The sequence below is a fragment of the Colobus angolensis genome, unplaced genomic scaffold (genome assembly GCF_000951035.1).
Source record: "Colobus angolensis palliatus isolate OR3802 unplaced genomic scaffold, Cang.pa_1.0 Scaffold38, whole genome shotgun sequence".
Classification (NCBI taxonomy): Eukaryota; Metazoa; Chordata; class Mammalia; order Primates; family Cercopithecidae; genus Colobus; species Colobus angolensis.
Genome location: NW_012117154.1, coordinates 8697703 through 8714939, shown reverse-complemented (window position 1 = coordinate 8714939; position 17237 = coordinate 8697703). Strand labels below are relative to the sequence as shown.

General features: G+C 61.9%; 1 long non-coding RNA gene across 1 annotated transcript in view; it reads left to right on the top strand.

Annotated features, from left to right (window-relative positions):
- Nucleotides 1-5028, top strand: part of LOC105520437 — a 7181-nt gene extending 2153 nt beyond the window's left edge. Inside the window, exon 2 of the long non-coding RNA XR_001003133.1 lies at nt 4584-5028. This is a non-coding gene — a long non-coding RNA (uncharacterized LOC105520437). The remainder of the gene's footprint in view (nt 1-4583) is intronic.
- The last annotated feature ends 12209 nt before the right edge of the window (nt 5029-17237 follow it).

Sequence of the window (17237 nt, the reverse complement as noted above, 5' to 3'; positions counted from 1 at the left end):
CCCCTCCCCAGCCCCCTCCCCAGCCCCTGGATTTCAAGGCTGCATCACCTGGCCTCTTGCAAGGACAGACCAGCTGGCCGTGGTGCTGGCTCTTGGGCTTTCTGGAGCAGCTCCCTGGAGGCCTAAGGGGGCTGGGGCAGGGGCAGACACAGGCGTTTGGCCCCCGTGCCCAGCCCCCTCACAGGAGAGTTAGCAGGGCAGATGACAGGGCAGATGACGGGGACTGACTATGGGCTCGGGACAACACTATCTGAAGGGGCAGCAGCCCCCAGGTAGCAGGGCTGACTCAGTAGCTGCGTGGGGCGCTGGGCCTCCAGCCGGGCCGCACTCACAGCTGGCTGTCCTGGCAAGCTCAGGGCTGAGACCAAGGTCTGGGAGTGCAGAGCAGCGCCTCCAGGCCTGTTGCCCCAACTCAGCATCTCGGGATCCACTGCCCCAGCACGGGTGCCCTCCCAGGACCTCCACACGGGGACATGGGCTGCCAGACCCACCCCCAGCTGCCATGGCTGGATCCAGGGTCACCTTCCTCTGCAGACATTCGTGGGCTGGGGGGTGGGAGCATGAGGCTGGGGAATTCAGAAGACCCCAACTGCAGTTCTGGCTGGGCCGCAAGTCAGCTGCATCCTGGCAAGTGGGCCCCTGGTGGCCACATGCTCTCAGGCATGTCCCATGTCCACGGCTCCTGCCCGGATGCCCCTCCATGTCTGTGCACCTCCCTGCTGTTACCAGGCCCCAGGCTGAGCGAGAGCGGCCAAGGCCCAGCCTCAGAGCCCACCTTGCCGCCCGGCCTCTCCTGCCCCACAGGCCCTGGCCCAGGCTGGTGTCCACGCTCCTCGCTCAGAGCTCCGCCAGCCCGTCCTCCTGCCACTCTCTCTGTGTGTGAGTCACCGGGCAGGAGCCGCTGCGCCAAGAAAGGAAGCCAGTAGGGTGGAGAGCGCCCTCAGCGTGTGGTCAGGGGCACCGGCCTGGCCACCTACCGCCGGGCCCCCGGGACGAGTGATGGGGGCCTCTTCTTGGGGCGCACTTGGAGTCACAGACACCCTGGGGCAGAGGCGCCGTGAGTGCTTCTGGGGTCCAGGCTTTGGCTGGTGCAGAAGCCTGGGCTGAGGCGCCGCGGAAATCTGCAGGGTCTGGTTTTGGATCTGATTTACGTCTCTGCTCTGTCGCCAAAGTTTTGCCTTTTCCGGAATGTTACAGAAATGAGGTCTCACAGGATGCAGCCCGTCTGGCTTCCTTCACTTAGAAAAGCACGTTTAGGACTCGCCTGTGCTGTGTGCCTTTTGCCCCCAAGATCCCGCAGTGTGGGGGGGCCACAGCTGTTTTATCCCCTCGCCAGTGACGGGCACCTGAGTTCTCTGCAGTGCGTAGGGGGTTACAAACACACCCTCTCTCCACATTCACTCCCAGGTTTTGTGTGAATACAGGTTTTCAGTTCATTCAGGTGCACGCCCAGGACAGGTTTCCGTTGAGCCCTGGCTCCTCTTACAGGAGGGTCTGCCTGGACAAAGGGGTGGTCACGGAGTGTGGGCAAGGAAGTGCAGCAGCCTCAGCGGCACAGTTTCCAGAATGCTCTTCAGAGGCAGCTGCTCGGAAAACCGGAAAACTGAGGCTCCACAGCACCCACCTGGTGAGCTGACCAACCGGGGCGGGGCCACAGACCCCAGCAGCCGGGAGGCCATGGCGGCCGCCTCTGGCTTTTCTCAGACAACAGGGCACCTGTGCAGTTCCGTGGCCACAGCAGTCGCCCCACTGTCGTCCTCAGTTCCAGGGAACCAGGTGGCATCAGGAAGAGCCCGGGCCACACCACAGAAGCAGGGTCCTCCTGACCCCCTCCCCGGCCTCACTGCCTGGTTACCCCACCGGGATCGCCTGAGCAAGGAGCTCCCAGGTGAGGGCCAGAAGCACATCTCACTGGCCCCAGGCCCTGAACATGTGGCTTTCAGGTGAGGCTCGAAGGCCCTGCCCTGCAGACATGGGACAGGCGTTCCAGGCTGGAGAGGCTGATATGGGCATGGCTAGGAGGCTCTGGGGAAGGGACACAGCACAGAGGATGGCCCTGCCTGGTCAATTCTGTTGTTCTGAGGATAGAAGGAAAAGCAAATGGTGTCAGAAGATCAATCCAACCGCAGGTCCACGGGTCACTCCAAGGCCTTCCCCACAGGGAGGGAGAGCCCGTGAGAGCACGCAGGGCCTCCAGGCTTCCTGCAGCTGCTGTGACAGGAGCTCATTCTCTCACAGCCCTGAGACCAGAGTCCAAACCAGTGTCACTGGGTCAAAGTCAAGGTGCCGGCCACACGCCCCTGGAAGCCACAGAATGTGTCCTTCTTGCCTCCCCCAGCTCCTGGCGGCTGTGCGAGCTCCTTGGCTTGTGGCCGCATTGCTCAGCCCTTCAGGATGGAGTCTTCCCCTCTCCCTGCTGCGTCTCCTCTGAGTCAGCCGGATCCCTCTACCTTCCCCTTGTAGGATGCTGGTGATGGCGGTTAGGGCCCTCCCAGGTAACCCAGGGAAATCTCCTTATTTTAACATCCTTAATTTAATTGCATTTGCCATCCAGGGAACAGCGACTCATCGCCTTCCTATTCACAGTTCCAGGGACGAGAAAGGGAATGTGTCTCTGGGGCACTTGCCCGCCTGGTGCACAGGCCAGAGCTCTTCTCGGATTCCCAGCTGGACGCCCTCTGTGGTGTGGGGAAGAGGGTGGTTTTAGGAGTTTGGTAAGACGGCATCACACGTGAGACGCATCCATCCTCGTGTTTTTCTGATGAACGCTCACGGACATTTCCGGTTGGTGATGGTGTCACCTGCGGACATGACTCATTTGTTCCTTGCCCTGGTGCCCTGGCCGGGGCCCCTAACGCTGTGTAGTGGCGCCCGCGGGCCTCTGGGCCTTGTTTCTGCCCCTGAGAGGCACACAAGCGACTCACTGCCCGGCATGTGTGAGCTGACAGTGTGGACGGATGTTCACGCAAACTGGGAGGGCATCTCCTGAGAATGAATTCGTCAGGTTTTTTTTTTTTTTTTTTTTTTTTTAAAGCAGAACTCACTGGTGGAGCAGGAAGCCCCTTTCTTTGGGGAAGATCTCCAGCATCAGCCCTTTATGGGCACAAACATGAAATTAACACCCAGTTTTTCACAGAGAAAACTGTAAAATGACTATTGGCTTGTCTACAAATGTTTTCAGCCAGTGAGGTCTGCATGCTGCTTTGTATTTGTTGGACCATCGGTCTCCTAAGGGTCTCTATCCACAGACCGGGTGGGCCAGGGGTACAGTCGTCGGCCAGCATGGGAAGGACACACAGCCACAACGCTGACAGACCAGCTAACGAGCCCATGTTAATCTCGTGGGGGTGAGAGGAGGGGCCCGGCCCCACGCCATCCCGACTTTGCCTCACAGGCGCGCCGTGGTGCGGCTGCATCTGAGCTCCGGTTCCCAAAGGTGCTTGTCATGGGGCACACATTTCTGCAACATCCAGGTCACAGAGCCCTGAGCCAGGAACCTGCTGCCAGCCTGGAGCACAGGCCTCCCGCAGGATTAGGGCCTGGGCAAGCCGGACGTGTCCCCGGCCCTCCTCACGCTGCAGGCAGGGTGCCCCGAGGCCGCCCGTTCTCTTCACAGCATTGCAAGAAAGCAGTTAGGGCTGCTTGGAGACAAGACATTCCCTGGAAAACATCACAGCAAAGATTTATTTGCTATTGAACAGTTTGCAAATGTCATAAAATAACTGGAAATCATCCTGGCCTGGAAAAAATTTCACACAACCGATCCACTAGCCAAGAACTTTCGGAAAAAGGAGACAGCAGAGGAAAGCCTGGGCCTTTCTCATCCAAAGATCCTCAGGTCCCAGAGGGAGATCCAGCTGCATAGTGCTTTGGTTTTGAAAACACAGGAGCCTCCAATCACTTGTCCTCTGCGGCAACAGCAAGCAACTCCCTGACCCCACTGGTGGGGATGGGCAGGGCTGGCCCAGGAAATGAGCAGCCGTCAGGACTCGCAGCCACGCTGCAGCTTCCCATCCATGCTCCACGCCCAGCATGGGTGCCTGGGAGGTGTTGTCCTCGCTGTGTGAATGCCCATCACACAGGAACTTGGGGGAGATGCCAGCATGGCACCCAGGGTGGGGTCCCTGTGGAGCAGCCTGCGTGGGGCACCCCTGTGACCCAGGAATGGACTGAGAGCCCACCAGGACAGGACCACGAGCACCGTCCCTCTTGGGTTTCCTGTGGAATTGGGGGTGGGGGTCTGGCCAGTGAAATCTCCAGCACCAGGGTGCCCATCCAATGCCTGGCTGCCCATGTGCAGTGTTTGCCAGCTACTGTGGTGTAAATATTCTTGCCTGGCTGATCTCAAAGCAAAGCACTGAGCTAAACTGTACACAGTGGCTCTGACAGCACTGCACGGTGGCCCCAGCACCTGTGCAGCATGGACTCCCTAAGGACTCTGGGCAGAGTGAGTTTCAGGGGTGCAACAACAGCCACAAACCAGCCACCTGCCACAAACACGGCCCAGCTTCTCCCTCCTGGAGGTCCCCGCCCCGGGTCCTGCAGAGCCACGTGATGTCTGTCCGACGCCGTCTCCCTTCCAGCTCTGCTCTGAGGCCTGACCGTCCCTGGCTGCCAAGCGTCTGCTGACTGACAGCTCCAGCTCCAGAGAGGTGCCCAGTACCTGGTGAGCAGAGGGTCTGAAGGAGCAGGTGCCTCCTCTTCAGGCACCTGTGGTCACTTCACAGTGAACGAGGCTCCAGCCGGGTGCCCTGAGAAGTGGCCAACACCCTACCCAGGAGAAGACCGCACAGCCACAGCCAACGTGGAGCTCTAACTCAGGGCTCTGGCCTCCAGCCCAGTCCTTTTTCTTGAGTAGGGACGACCTTCACAGTGGCCTCTCCACATTCCATGAGTGGGGAGCACGTGTGGTAAAGACAGGCAGCCTGCAGGTGCCTGCTATGCGTGAGGGCCACGGCCGATGGAAAGCTCAATCATGAGTGAAAAAAAAGAAAGTGTTTCAGAAAATATAACAAGTCAGTGGGAAATTAATTTATCAAAAAGCAATTTAAAGCAGCCTTGCAGGAACATGGGTCCGCACTGGCAAAGCCACTGCTCACCTGTGGGTTGTCTGTCCGTCCACTCAACAGATTCATGAGTCTCTGCCCAGCGCTGTGCCCAGCCCAGGGGCACTAGCCTCCCGAGCTCATGGCTGGGGTGGGGGTCCTAACAGACTCATGTGGGCAGTGAGGGCCGAGGTGCTGGGGTGCCAGGCAGCCTTGCAGCGACCACAGCTCTGCTTGACCCTGCAGGAGGACGCTTGTGTGGAGCCGCTGAGCTGCCCGGATGGGGGTCCCAGGCACTGGGCACCCAGGACTGGCCCCACAGCCAAGACGGTGCCGCGCAGCCTGGTCTTTTGTCAGGTTCCCGGGATCCACACAGATGCGACCCCTGACCCCACACGGAGCCCCAGAGCCCTGGAACCCTGGCTGGCAGAGAGAAAAGAGTGAAGGGTTCCTATTCCCCTTTTCTCTTCTGAGCCTGGCAGGGCCCCCTGGGCTGCTGTCTGTGAGCCATTGCTCTGCACAGCGCTTTTCTTGGGCGAGAGGTAGGCAGAACTGGCCTGGGAAGCAGCTCTGGCCACGCCTCCCCCACTGTCTTCAGGGAGCCAGGCCCATGTTACCAGCCCTCTTCTCCCGGGAGAGGCGGGTGGCACACAGCGCCTTCTCCAGGAGGCTCCTCACATGACACACAGAAGCTGCTCCCCCTACAAAGCTCCCAGCCCAAGGCAAGGGAACGGGGCACCATCCCACCAGGCTCCCTGCCAAGGCGAGGGGACAGGACACCGTCCCACCAGGCTCCCTGCCAAGGCGAGGGGACAGGGCACCATCCCACCAAGCTCCCTGCCAAGCGCTCTGGAGTGTGGATCAAGGACTGTGGCGTGGGCAGAGGCTCCAAGGACATGTGGTCCAGGTTACTGTTTCAGATGAGGGAAACTGAGGCCAGGGGAGTCCCCAAATCACTCCCTGTGGGGTCAGAGGTTGAGCTCAGCCCGGCTGAGCCTCTGCTGCTCGTGCTGTCTCCGTCCCAGGTAGGCCGGAAGGTGCCTGATGGGGCCCTGGCCAGGGGACCCTCCCACCCTCACGAGATGGGGACAGGGGCACAGGAGGTCCAGAGGGGGCAGGCCAGATTCTGGCTGCTGTCCCTGCCACCAGCCCGCGGCCCAGTGCAGGGACAGCTCCACGCAGCAGGGACAGCGAGGGTGTGCAGGAGGGAGGTCAGCCTGTCTCCACTGCCACCACCACTGCCTGGAGGAGGCCTCTACACACAGCACTCGTGGCCCTGGATGGGGAAGAGGGAGGGCCAGGCGTCAGACCAGCGAAGCTTCAGAGTCCACGCAGCATTGGCATCTGAACCAGCAGGGCTGTGGGACCTGAGCAGCCATCATCTGCCACAGGCCTGGGCCTCCCCCGACACCCCTGGCCACTGTGGAGGCTGCAGTCCAGCGCGGCCTCCTAGGGGAAAACTTCAGCCTGTTCTCCTCCTCCTGGCCGTGAGATGGGCCCAGGGCCTGCCCCGCACAGCTGGGTGTGCTGCCTCGGACCAAACCCGCCACTGAGGGAGATGCAGGAGGCCCACACACGGCCAGAACGCTGCTGCCACTCACCCCCGTCGGCTGCTCTCCTGCAGGGCTGATGTGAGTAACCCCCACTGCCTGGGGAGGAGGAAGCGGCCCGTGGCCCAGCTCCCAGAGCTGCAGGGACAGGGTGTGCGGGCACCAGGACAGTGGCTCCCTCCTGCCTGCTGTGGAGGCAGCCCTGAGGCCTCGGCCTGGCCCCTGCTCTGCCGCGCTGCTCAGCCCAGCAGCAGAAACAAGACTCAGGGCCCCAACTCAGAGGGCAGGAATGGAGCTGGCATTGGGCCGAGCACCCCCGTTCCCAGCTGCTCAGGCCTGAGCAAATCACAGCTCTGAGCAACTCTGACCCTTGGCACCCGCCCTCCTGCTGGGCACAACTCCCGGGGCACCCACCTTCCTCTCCAGCATCCCCACCTTCCTCCCAGGGCACCCACCTTCTTCCAAGGGCGCCTACTTTTCTCCTGGGGCACCCACCTTCCTCTGGGGGCACCCACCTTCCTCCGGGGGCACCCACTATCCTCCCGGAGCACCCCATCTTCCTCCCATGGCATGGGGTTCCTGGGGAGCTGTGTCTGCAGGGGCAGCATGTCCCGCCTGTGTCCAGTCCCGGGCAGGGAGTCTCACAACGGCCTCCAGACGCACCTGCACCTGCCCAGCCAGGGTAGCCTTGACCAGGCAGTGCAAACACCAGGGCCTGGCCTCTCCCACATGGGGTCATCTGCTCACCCAGGGAGGGCTCAAGACTCACCTCAGCCCCTTCCTCCAGCCACAGGGAACAGGGGACCACGGCAGCCTCCAGAGCAGTCCTCAGGGTGCAGATGGCTCCAGAGCCCCCAGACCAGCCCCAGCCCCAGCCCCGGGCTCCTGGGCCATGCCCAGAAGGGACCCTCCCCCTCAGGGCTGGAGATGCCTGGCCTGGCACCAGCTACTCAGCCTTCTCCAAAGCGCTTTAAAAAAACACCCAGTAGCAGCACCTCATCCTCGGGGCACCTGCAAAGCTGAAGATGCAGACAAAAAATACAGTGAGACTCCTGGCGGTGACAGGGCTGAGCTCGTGCCCTGTGAGCTCTTTCCCAGGTTACAGAGCTGAAAGGAGCCCAGGGACCTGGAGGAGGCTGTGCCAACTCCTGCCTGATGGCTGGAGGTTGAGGGGCTGGCAGCGGCCAGCCTGCCCATGGGCACTCAGACCCACGGCCAGCGGCTTCTGGAGCAGCCAGCGGAGGCAGCGAAGCCCCCTTGTGGGGTCTGTTTCTCGCTTCCCCCAGAGCCACTCTGGGATCTTCTTCTTCTTTTTTTTTTTTGAGACGGAGTCTGGCTCTGTCGCCCAGGCTGGAGTGCAGTGGCCGGATCTCAGCTCACTGCAAGCTCCGCCTCCCGGGTTTACACCATTCTCCTGCCTCAGCCTCTGGCACTCTGGGATCTTCTTGATACGCCCTTGGATGCCCTTGTTCAGTGAGGGGGGCAGGCAGGGGCAGGTGGAACAGACCTCACCACTGAGTGGCCCCCATAACTCCTCCCCAGCCTTCCGAGGACCTTAGAGGGGGACCCTTTCTCTCCCCCACATCTTGGCCAAGGGGTCCTGCACTGGAGCTGGGGCCTTGGTCAGACTCCAGGGCCCTGAAAGTCTCTTCCTTCCCCACTGAGGCTAGGAGGAGGCAGGTGGGCCTGGAGGCTCAAGTCGGGCTGCTGCTGGGCACCTCACTGGCTCTGCACCTACCTGCCCATGGTGTCAGCTGCTTTGCCGCTGCATCCCCAGGTCACACACCGGGAACCCCATGTGGCCACCCCCATGCATCTTTGCCAGCATGGGGCCTCAGTGGAGGGTGGGCTGGGACCCTGTCTTCAGCTCCTGTTCCACAGCTTGCCCGAGCTGGCAAGGGCTGCAGACTTAGCTGACAGACCAAGCTTGCCAGAATCACTGGTCCCGTGCAAAGCCAACACCCAACTCCAATGGGCAGCAAAGCGCCGCAGGCACAGGGCCTCCTTTCATCTCTACAGCAGGGCCGAGTTTAAAAAGCAGATTTTCTACACAATGTCCGACGCGAGTCCCAAGAGAGCTCAGGCCACCACCTCCAGCTGCCTGCAAGCCTGCATCTTCCTCTGGGAGGTTTCCCCCCTCACCCTGCCTCTGGGCCCGGGCTTGAGGGGCGATGGAGGCAGGATCCCCTGCAGCCGGGGGTTCTGGGAGCAGGTGCCCAAGGCAGAGGCCATGGCCCCTGGGCAGGCGGCAGCTTCGCCCCCACCAGAGCCTGCAGCCCTCATGGGGTTGCCCCAGTCTCTGCCTGGGCCAGGCCCTCAAGCTGCTGGCTGGGGTGCCCAGACCGTGGAGGCAGTGGTTGAAGGCTGATGGCTCCTGGTGTCATTAAATACTCTTTTTACCTGCTCTGGGCCTTGGGAGACCAGCCTGGCACCAGAGGAGGGGATAGCAGAGCTCCAAGCTGAGCCAGGCACCAGCCCACACCCACCGGCCCCAGGTCTGGCCACGGGCTGGGCCCTGGTGTGCAGACACCAGTGGCCACTGCTCCAGGGCCTTTGCACAAGCCGGCTGCAGGCCCAGGCGGTCGTGGGGAGTGGGACTGCGGCGGCCTCGTTTTCCTTCCCCTCTTGGGAGATGGCTGCTCCTCCCGGCTGTTTCTGGAAAGTGTGTTTGTTATGAGGCTCCTGGAAACACCATCTATGAAACAGGCTCTGTTGGGCTGACCTGCCAGGCAGAGCTGTGGGCGCCCAGGAGTCCCACCACGAAGCAGGCGGCAGAGACCCGACGGCCCCACCCTGAAAGCTGGGACCTGGCACCTAAACGGGGAGACGGAAGAACGTGGAAAATTCCCTGAGAGCAAATTGATGCTCGGCTTCCACGGGCACCAACTTGCTGCGGAATCCTGCTTTGCAGGTCATCGTTCTTCGAGCATTCGGATGCCTCGGGCCCCAGAAATTCAAGAACAAGAAAGCTCCGTTTCATGCGGACACGCTCACACACACACACCTGCTCACACACACACACCTGCTCACACATGTGCACACACATGCGCTCAGACGACACATGCACTCACTCACGTGCACACACACACATGCTCATACACACGTGCTCACACGACACATGCTCACACGTGCACATGCACACTCACACACCCATGGCCACGTAGCCCCAGTCTCAGCATCATGTCCTCTATTTAGAAATATTGGCTAAACACCTAATAAGTGACTGAACAGAAATGTAATCTTTAATGAAGACTCATAAACCAAAAGCCAGCTGGCAGTTCCATTTAGAACATCCATGAACACAGCTGCATTTACAGGAAACCTTCTCCAACAGCGATGCTCCCATGTGTGACAGCCCCCCGCCCCCAATGTCCTTCCTTCCCCTTCACACCTCCTCACAGCCCAGGGCCCTAGGGACATGGGTGCCAAAGGACTGGATCTGGTGGACAGGCCAAACCCGGGCCACGGGCCACGGTACCGGGCAGGCCGAGCCCTCAGGGAGGGACAGGGCTCCCTGGGTCAGCCCAGCCCTCTGCCAGCCGACCAAGACTCACCCTAGATGGTGCCCTCGACCTGTCCTCCCTCAGCAGCCCCATGACTGACATCCAGACCAGTTCATGGCCCCTAGGAGGGGAAACTGAGTCCCAGCCCCAGAGTCCTCCCTCAGCTTCACCAGGTGCCCCATGGAGGAGACGGCCAGGGTTTGCCACCTGACAGGCTCAGCAGAATCAGGACAGGTGGGGGGATGGTGCAGGTGGGGACAGGACAGGTGGGGATGGGGCAGGTGGAGACAGGACAGGGGTGGACTCCAAAGGGAGGCCAGCAGCAGTGTGTCCCGGCAGCAGTGTGTCCCGGGGAGGCTGACAGTGGCCCTGGAGGCGTCAGGTCTCCTCCCAGGCCAGCAGCAGGGCCGTATACTGGGAACAGGACCTTGCGGTGAGCAGGTGGGAAGGAGGTGGGTGGAGATGGTGGGCAGGGCTGCCTGGAAGACTCCCCAGGAATGGCCATGTGTGTTGGGAGCACTGCCGGAAGGAAGGTGTGACCAGGAGGAAGTCCCAGGGATGGGGTGAGGAACCGGAGCCCAGAGTCTGGGTGTGAAGAAGTCACCCGCAGCAGGCTGGGCCCAGGGGCCCAGGGGCGATCAGGGAGAGGGAAGGGAGATGGGAAGGGGGCTCAGGCCTGCCAGGAGCCGGGTCCTGGTGGGCAGCAGATGGCACGGTGCCTGGCAGCACTGAATGGGAGTGGGTGGGAGGACACAGAGCCAGGCCAGCCTCAGTGACGGGGTCCTGGGGCCCGTGTCCAGAGGCGAGGCCCACGTAGCAGTGGAACCGCTCCTGCAGGTGCACGGCCAGTCGGCAGGGGTGGGGGCTTTGGTGCCCTGGCTGCCCAAAGCTTGACACTAACCTAGGGCCAACCAGACCCCACATTCAGGGCACACCTCACGGCGTATCAGACATCTATAGCCGTGTAACAAATAACCCCAAAACTTAGCAGTTTAAAAAGGCCTCCACGTGTTAGCTCCCCCATTTCTGGGGCAGCGTGGCTGGTGGCTGTCGCTCAGGTGGCAGCCACAGGCAGTCCCATGTCCAGGAAGGGGCTCACGGGGCTGTGGAGAGGCCTCAGCCCCTGACCACATGGCACCCCCAGGCTGCCAAGTCTCCTCCAGGTGCCAGAAGCCACAGTCTAACCCCCTAGGTCTGGAAGTGGCCTCCCTTGTGCCTGCCATGGGCTGTGGTCACACGCGGGTTACCCTAAGGCCACGTGGGCGGGGCTGCACCAAAAACATCTACACGGGGTCAGGGCATCCGGGCTGCCACAATGCCAGCTCCTGCAGTGCTGGCCACGTGCCCAGCAAGGAACCCTGTACACAGACCCTGCTCTGCCCATTCCCCAGGGGCCACGAGGCACACAGACCCCGCTCTGCTCACCCCTCAGGGGTCATGGGGTCCTCATCCTGCTGGGCCAGAGACGGTGGCCTCTGCCCTCCTCATATCGGCCGCTGGGAGACCATGAGGTGGTGGCAGCAGATGCCTGTGCGGAGGCGTGCTCAGTGCTCAGGCAGGGAAACGTGCACACACACACACGTACGCATACATGAGGGGCTTTGTGGGGAAGAGGAGCCCAGGGAGCACGACTCCTGACACCTTCCGTGGCAGGCCCAGGGTCGGGGGTGCAGCAGGAACTCTGGCCTTGAATCCAGAGGCTCCACCACATCTGCGGCTGCTCTCGCCAGCTGTGCAGCCTGGGTGACTCCACGGCTTTGGGTCGTGGGCCGTGCTCGGTGCCTGGGGGGCCTGGCCTTCTGTGTCTCAGTCTCCCCCACCCCCCACACAGCAGGCTAAGGACGCCTGATCCGTGGGATCCAGGGAGCTGAGTGGGATAATTTCTGGAAAGCACAGCCAGGGCCGGCATCAGTGAGGGCATGAGCTTCTGGCCGCCTCTGCCCTTCCCATTCACAGCTGCCTTGCTGCCTGCCGTGGCCTGGAGACGTGGCTGCGGACGCTGTCTGCTTGCGGTTTTTCCCTTTTTTAGCCCAAGGCTGAGCGGTCCTTCCGGACTGAGGTGCGTGGAGCCTGGCTCTTGACTGGCAACGGAGACGCTCTCCAAAGCTCCTGGAATGTTACTGACCGCTGGGCTGGGATGGCGCTCACATTCTTCTAGGTATGGATAGTGGAACAAAACCAAAATATTAGCACAAGGCTAAGTTTGTTTTACAGCATCCCGTAATATATGAGGTGCTTGTTTGGATTTTATCTAAACAACTTTCCCTGCACACCCAGCAGCTGCTGAGTTTCAGCTCCCGGCCCCTGGAGCGCCTGCGGCTGAGGCTGGAATGGGGGCTCCAGAGGTCACTCCTCCCCTGGAAGACATACGTTGACCTTGGGCCAGGGGACCCTCAGCGACGTGGTCACCCCAACGTACTGGAGGCTGTGGCTCTGCTTCCTCCTGGGGCTGAGCTGAGCAAGCTTTAGCTCTCGGGCTGAGTGCAAGGAGGGCAGGAGCGAAGTCTCCGACGGTGCTGAGGTCTGCCCCGGGTGCAAGGGACCTGTGTTTTCAGCGCTACCGTGCGGCCCGTGGATGCCCCAGGCCCCTGGACAATTGATATCTGGGGTCCACACTCCTGGACAGGGCTGAGGAGGTGATGCCCCCAGACTCGCCCCAGCACAGCCGTGGAGGGCACCCCAGACACCCACCCCGGCCTCAGGCTCCCACCCCAGCTGGTCCTGACATGGGTGCATGTGACGCCCTCCTGGCCTTGGCCTCTCAGGCCCGGCTCAGCCACGGCCATCCAGACCCTTGGGCTCCGGTGTCTTCTAAAAGCTCTGAGAAGCACCCCCTTGGGGCAGCCGGGGCGCTGACTACCCTCCGACCCTCAACTGGACTCCCTGTGGTCCGGAAGGTTCTCCTCAGAACAGAGGGCAGATGAGACAAGAGTCGGCTCTGAGCTCTGCCCTCCGGCACCAGCAGTGCTGTCAGGGCCCACAGGGCGGGTCAGTGGTCCCCAGGGACATCGGCCTTAGGGGAAGGGCAGCAGAGGCCTCAAGTCCCCAGGCGCTCAGCTCATGTTGCCCTCGCTCCTCCAGAGCACAGCCCGAGCTGCAGGAGGGCAGACGCTCCGCCTCTCGGCCAGTGTCCCTAACACCCGTGCCGAGAAAACAGCAAAGGCCGGTGCGGGACGGAAAGGACGTGAATGGTGAGGCCAGCAGTGAGCCCGGGGGAACCAGCCCAACAGCCAGAGCTCCCAGACACCGGCCAAGAGCAATGCCCCATCCTCACCGCAAACGCCGCCGTGACGCGCTGACAGTGGACGTGAATGTGTGACAGACAGCGAGCACCGGTGTGACTGTCACCACGAACGCTGCTGTGACGCGCTGACAGTGGACGCGAATGCGTGACAGACAGCGAGCGCCAGTGTGACCGTCACCACGAACGCTGCTGTGACGAGCTGACAGCGGATGCGAATGCGTGACAGACAGCGAGCGCCGGTGTGACCGTCACCACGAACGCTGCTGTGACGTGCTGACAGTGGATGCGAATGTGTGACAGACAGCGAGCGCCGGTGTGACCGTCACCACGAACGCTGCTGTGACGTGCTGACAGTGGACGCGAATGTGTGACAGACAGCGAGTGCCAGTGTGACCGTCACGGCTGATGCTGAGCACTGCACCCACACACCACGGAACCCGCAGGCCCAGGGCTCAGCTCCTGCTCGCGGGGTGCAGGCCGGGTCTCACCGTCCTACGTACACAGCAGCATGGGCACTTCAGGCCTCTCCAGCCGCCTCCGTGCAGAGCCTGCCACCATCCGTGTTGCACAAGGGACAGGTGCTGCACAGAGAGGCCACGTGCCTTGCCCCGGGCTGCCAGCTCCAGAGAACGGTCCGGGGATGCCAGGGTCACCCGGCCCCAGGGCTGCTCCTGACCCTCCTGGGACAGATCCTCCGGGCAGAGAGGGGACACTACGGTCATCCGGCCCCAGGGCTGCTCCTGACCAACCTGGGACGGATCCTCCGGGCAGAGACAGGATGCATCACATTCCGGACGGTGGCTCCAGGTCAGAAAGCCGCCAGGTCACCAGGTGCCATGCGAGCCGCTCCCTGGGGACAGTTTTCGGCCTTGGGTTGATCACGGCAGCTGTTTTCCGTCTGCCAGGCCAAGCCCAGCTTTCATCTCCCATCACACAACCCTCTGCTTCCTGGGGCTCTGGGCTTATCGTGGTTTTCTTTTCTACTGTCTGGAACTGAATGTTTAGCTCATCTATTTTGTATTCTCTCTTGTTTATAATAAAAACATTTTAGATGAGAAGTTTTCCTCCCAGTCAGTGCGTTTCCGGCCACCTTCTGGAAGCCACGGCAGCATCAGCTCCTCTCTGACCTCACAGCGGCTCTGGAGGGCATCGGGTGAGTGTCCAAGCACCTCTCACCTCAGTGCGACACAGGGTCTGTTTCCAGCCTTCCTGCGTGCCTGGGGGTGCCTCACGTGTGCCTATCTCAGCTGCAGCGCGCCGTTCCCGGGGGGCCGGCCTCAGCTACATGCTCACCCACCAGGGCGCGGAATCCCACGAACAGGGTTTCGTCAAACAGTGACGAGGAGACACGAGTAGACCTCACGGTAGGATGGGAGCGGCCTGTCTAGTGAGAAACTCAAGGGAACAACCTTGCCAGAGGCCCACAAACCCAGAGAGCTCAGGGACTGGGCTCATCCTGGAACGTCAGGAGCAGGACAGTGGCCCGAACATCAGGACATCCAAGGGCCAGCCCAGTGCTGGGACTCCCGGGAGTAGCAGGTAGTAGTGGGCAGCAGCCTCAAAGAACCCCAGGACCCCCACCCAGGGGGCAGTTCCGGGTGGAGACAAGGACGGACAGGACACCTGGTCAGTCCTGAGAAGCCACACAGAAGCCTTGCTCCCAGACAGGCCTCCCTCAGGCCTGGGCTGCCTGGCTCTGAGCCCCCAGCAAGGTTTGCAGCCGCGGGGAGGGGAGAAGTTAGGGGTCTTGACCTCTATGCGGCACCAGGTCGGGGAGCAGCAGGGCAGGCAGGGTGGGGTCCCACCTTGGAGGACCACCTGCCAAGGGCGAGGCAGGGGCAGGGCGGTGGCCGGCAAGCACGTCCCCCTCCCTACCAGCTGCAGCTTGGGTGACGCTGCTGAAAATCTGCAACCCCAAGGCCTCAGAGACACGACCTGCAGGACAGGCTTCTGTTCAGCCAGGCTGGACACCAGCCAGGAGGAAACCTCTGCTGCCCCGAAATACGAAATTGGAACAGAAGGTTACGGGCCAGTCCACTCATGGGCAGAGGACAACTCCAAAATGAGGCCCTGGCAGGCAAAATACAGCCCGGCCCAGGAATTCCCGTGCCTGAGCTCGGACTTCAGAAACACAAGGCTGGCGGCACACCTGCCCGCAGGAAAACAAAACACCCAGTTTTCTCAAAGGGCACCGGGAGGGAAGTCAGTAAAAGCTCCTGATAAAAGTGCTGCAATGACAGGTTTCATTCCTACTCGATACAAGTGAGCGTATAAAAGCAAATGCCTACGTACTTGTTGAGAATGCTTGGGTTTGCCCCTAAAACCAGACACACACACATGTGCACACGCTCAAGTGCACGCACACACGCCCCCAGCTCCGCCCCAGAGAGCCAGGGCAAGGCCGTGTGTCTTGTGCACACACTCAAGTGCGCGCACACACGCCCCCAGCTCCGCCCCGGAGAGCCAGGGCGAGGCCATGTGTCTTGACTTTCCAGGTGCAATGGTGCTTGTCAGCAGGCTTTCCCGAGGACTTTAGGACACCCTGGGGCTTCCTCCCTTGGGCTGCAGGAAGGACTAGGCCCCTCAGATGCCCCCTCAGCAGGGGTCAGTGGCGTGTGCGCATCCTCTGCAGCTGCAGCGCCTCCCCTGGGTCCCACCTGCCTCGTCTAAATCCGGACGCCACCCCACTCCCCAAAGCTTGAGTGGGAAGTATGGGGCCCCCCCAGCCTGAACAGCCAGTGGTCAGCACGGTCACTGCCTCGGCCCCTGGCATCACCCCCAGGCAGGGCCTTGTCTGAGTGGACCCAAGTGCCCACTGGGCTCAGCTGTCCCCTGGCCTGAGTCCTTGGCCACTTCTCACTGAGCCCAGGGGAGCCAGGATGCTTCTGGGGAGGAGGAACGTGACCCAGCATGGCACCCCGGAGCCTGGGGTCCACGGGCTGGGTCCTAGGGATCCCAGAGCTCTGTGCCACCCCGAGCAGAGGCGGGCGCTGCCTTGTGGCTGCAGGCCTGGAGCCCCAACCCTCCCCATGCACCAGGTCACAGAGGTTGGCTGACACTGACCAGCAGCAATGCCCGTTGGAAAGGATTTTGGGTTTTCGAAACACCCATGCATAGATACCTCCTGGTGGCACTTTCAGCAGTGCCCTGACGGTCAGTCTGGCTGGGCTTGTCCTGTGGGCTTCCTGTGGCTGTCCTATGCCCCTGTGGCTGAGCTCCGAGGGGGCGGGCTGGAGCAGGGATCATGGCTGTCGCACAAACGAGACAGAGCTCGTGGGCCCTGCCAGGGACAGGCTTCAGGAAACGGGAGCCAGGCCCTGTGTGGGCAGGGGCAGTTTTGCCGGGGATGGAGGGGTCATGGGGCAAAGGCCAGGTCCAGTCAAACCCCAGGCCACCCAGGAGCCATGCAGAGTCCCAGAGGGGAGAGACAGGAGGCTGCCCCCAGCCCGCAGGAGCTGCACAGACACAGGCCCGGCCACCTTCTCCAATTAAACATCAGGGTTAATTAGAGTCTTCCGGGCCCAAGGGAGGGGACCGAGATGGAGTAATCACGGCTGTGCCAGGAAATCCAGAGCTACAGCGGGGGGAAGCGGGGAGCATGCTGCCCACTGGGAAGGCGGGAAAGCCAGGACTCAGCCACCCATGAGGGGTGCTCCGGCCACGCCAGCTCTGGGCCGGAGCACACACAGGTCACTCTCGGCTCAGCGGGGCCCTCAAGCCACCCGTCCTCACGACTGTGTGGTCACTGCCACCATCAGGGCCGGTGGGGGATGCCAGAGCCCGAGAGGCCACAGGCTCAGCATGGCGGCTTCTCCTGAGACAGCAGGGTGGGGTGTTTGAGGGGGTGTGTGGGGTGTGGGGGTGGGGTGTGGGAAAGTGTGTGGGGTGTGGGGGA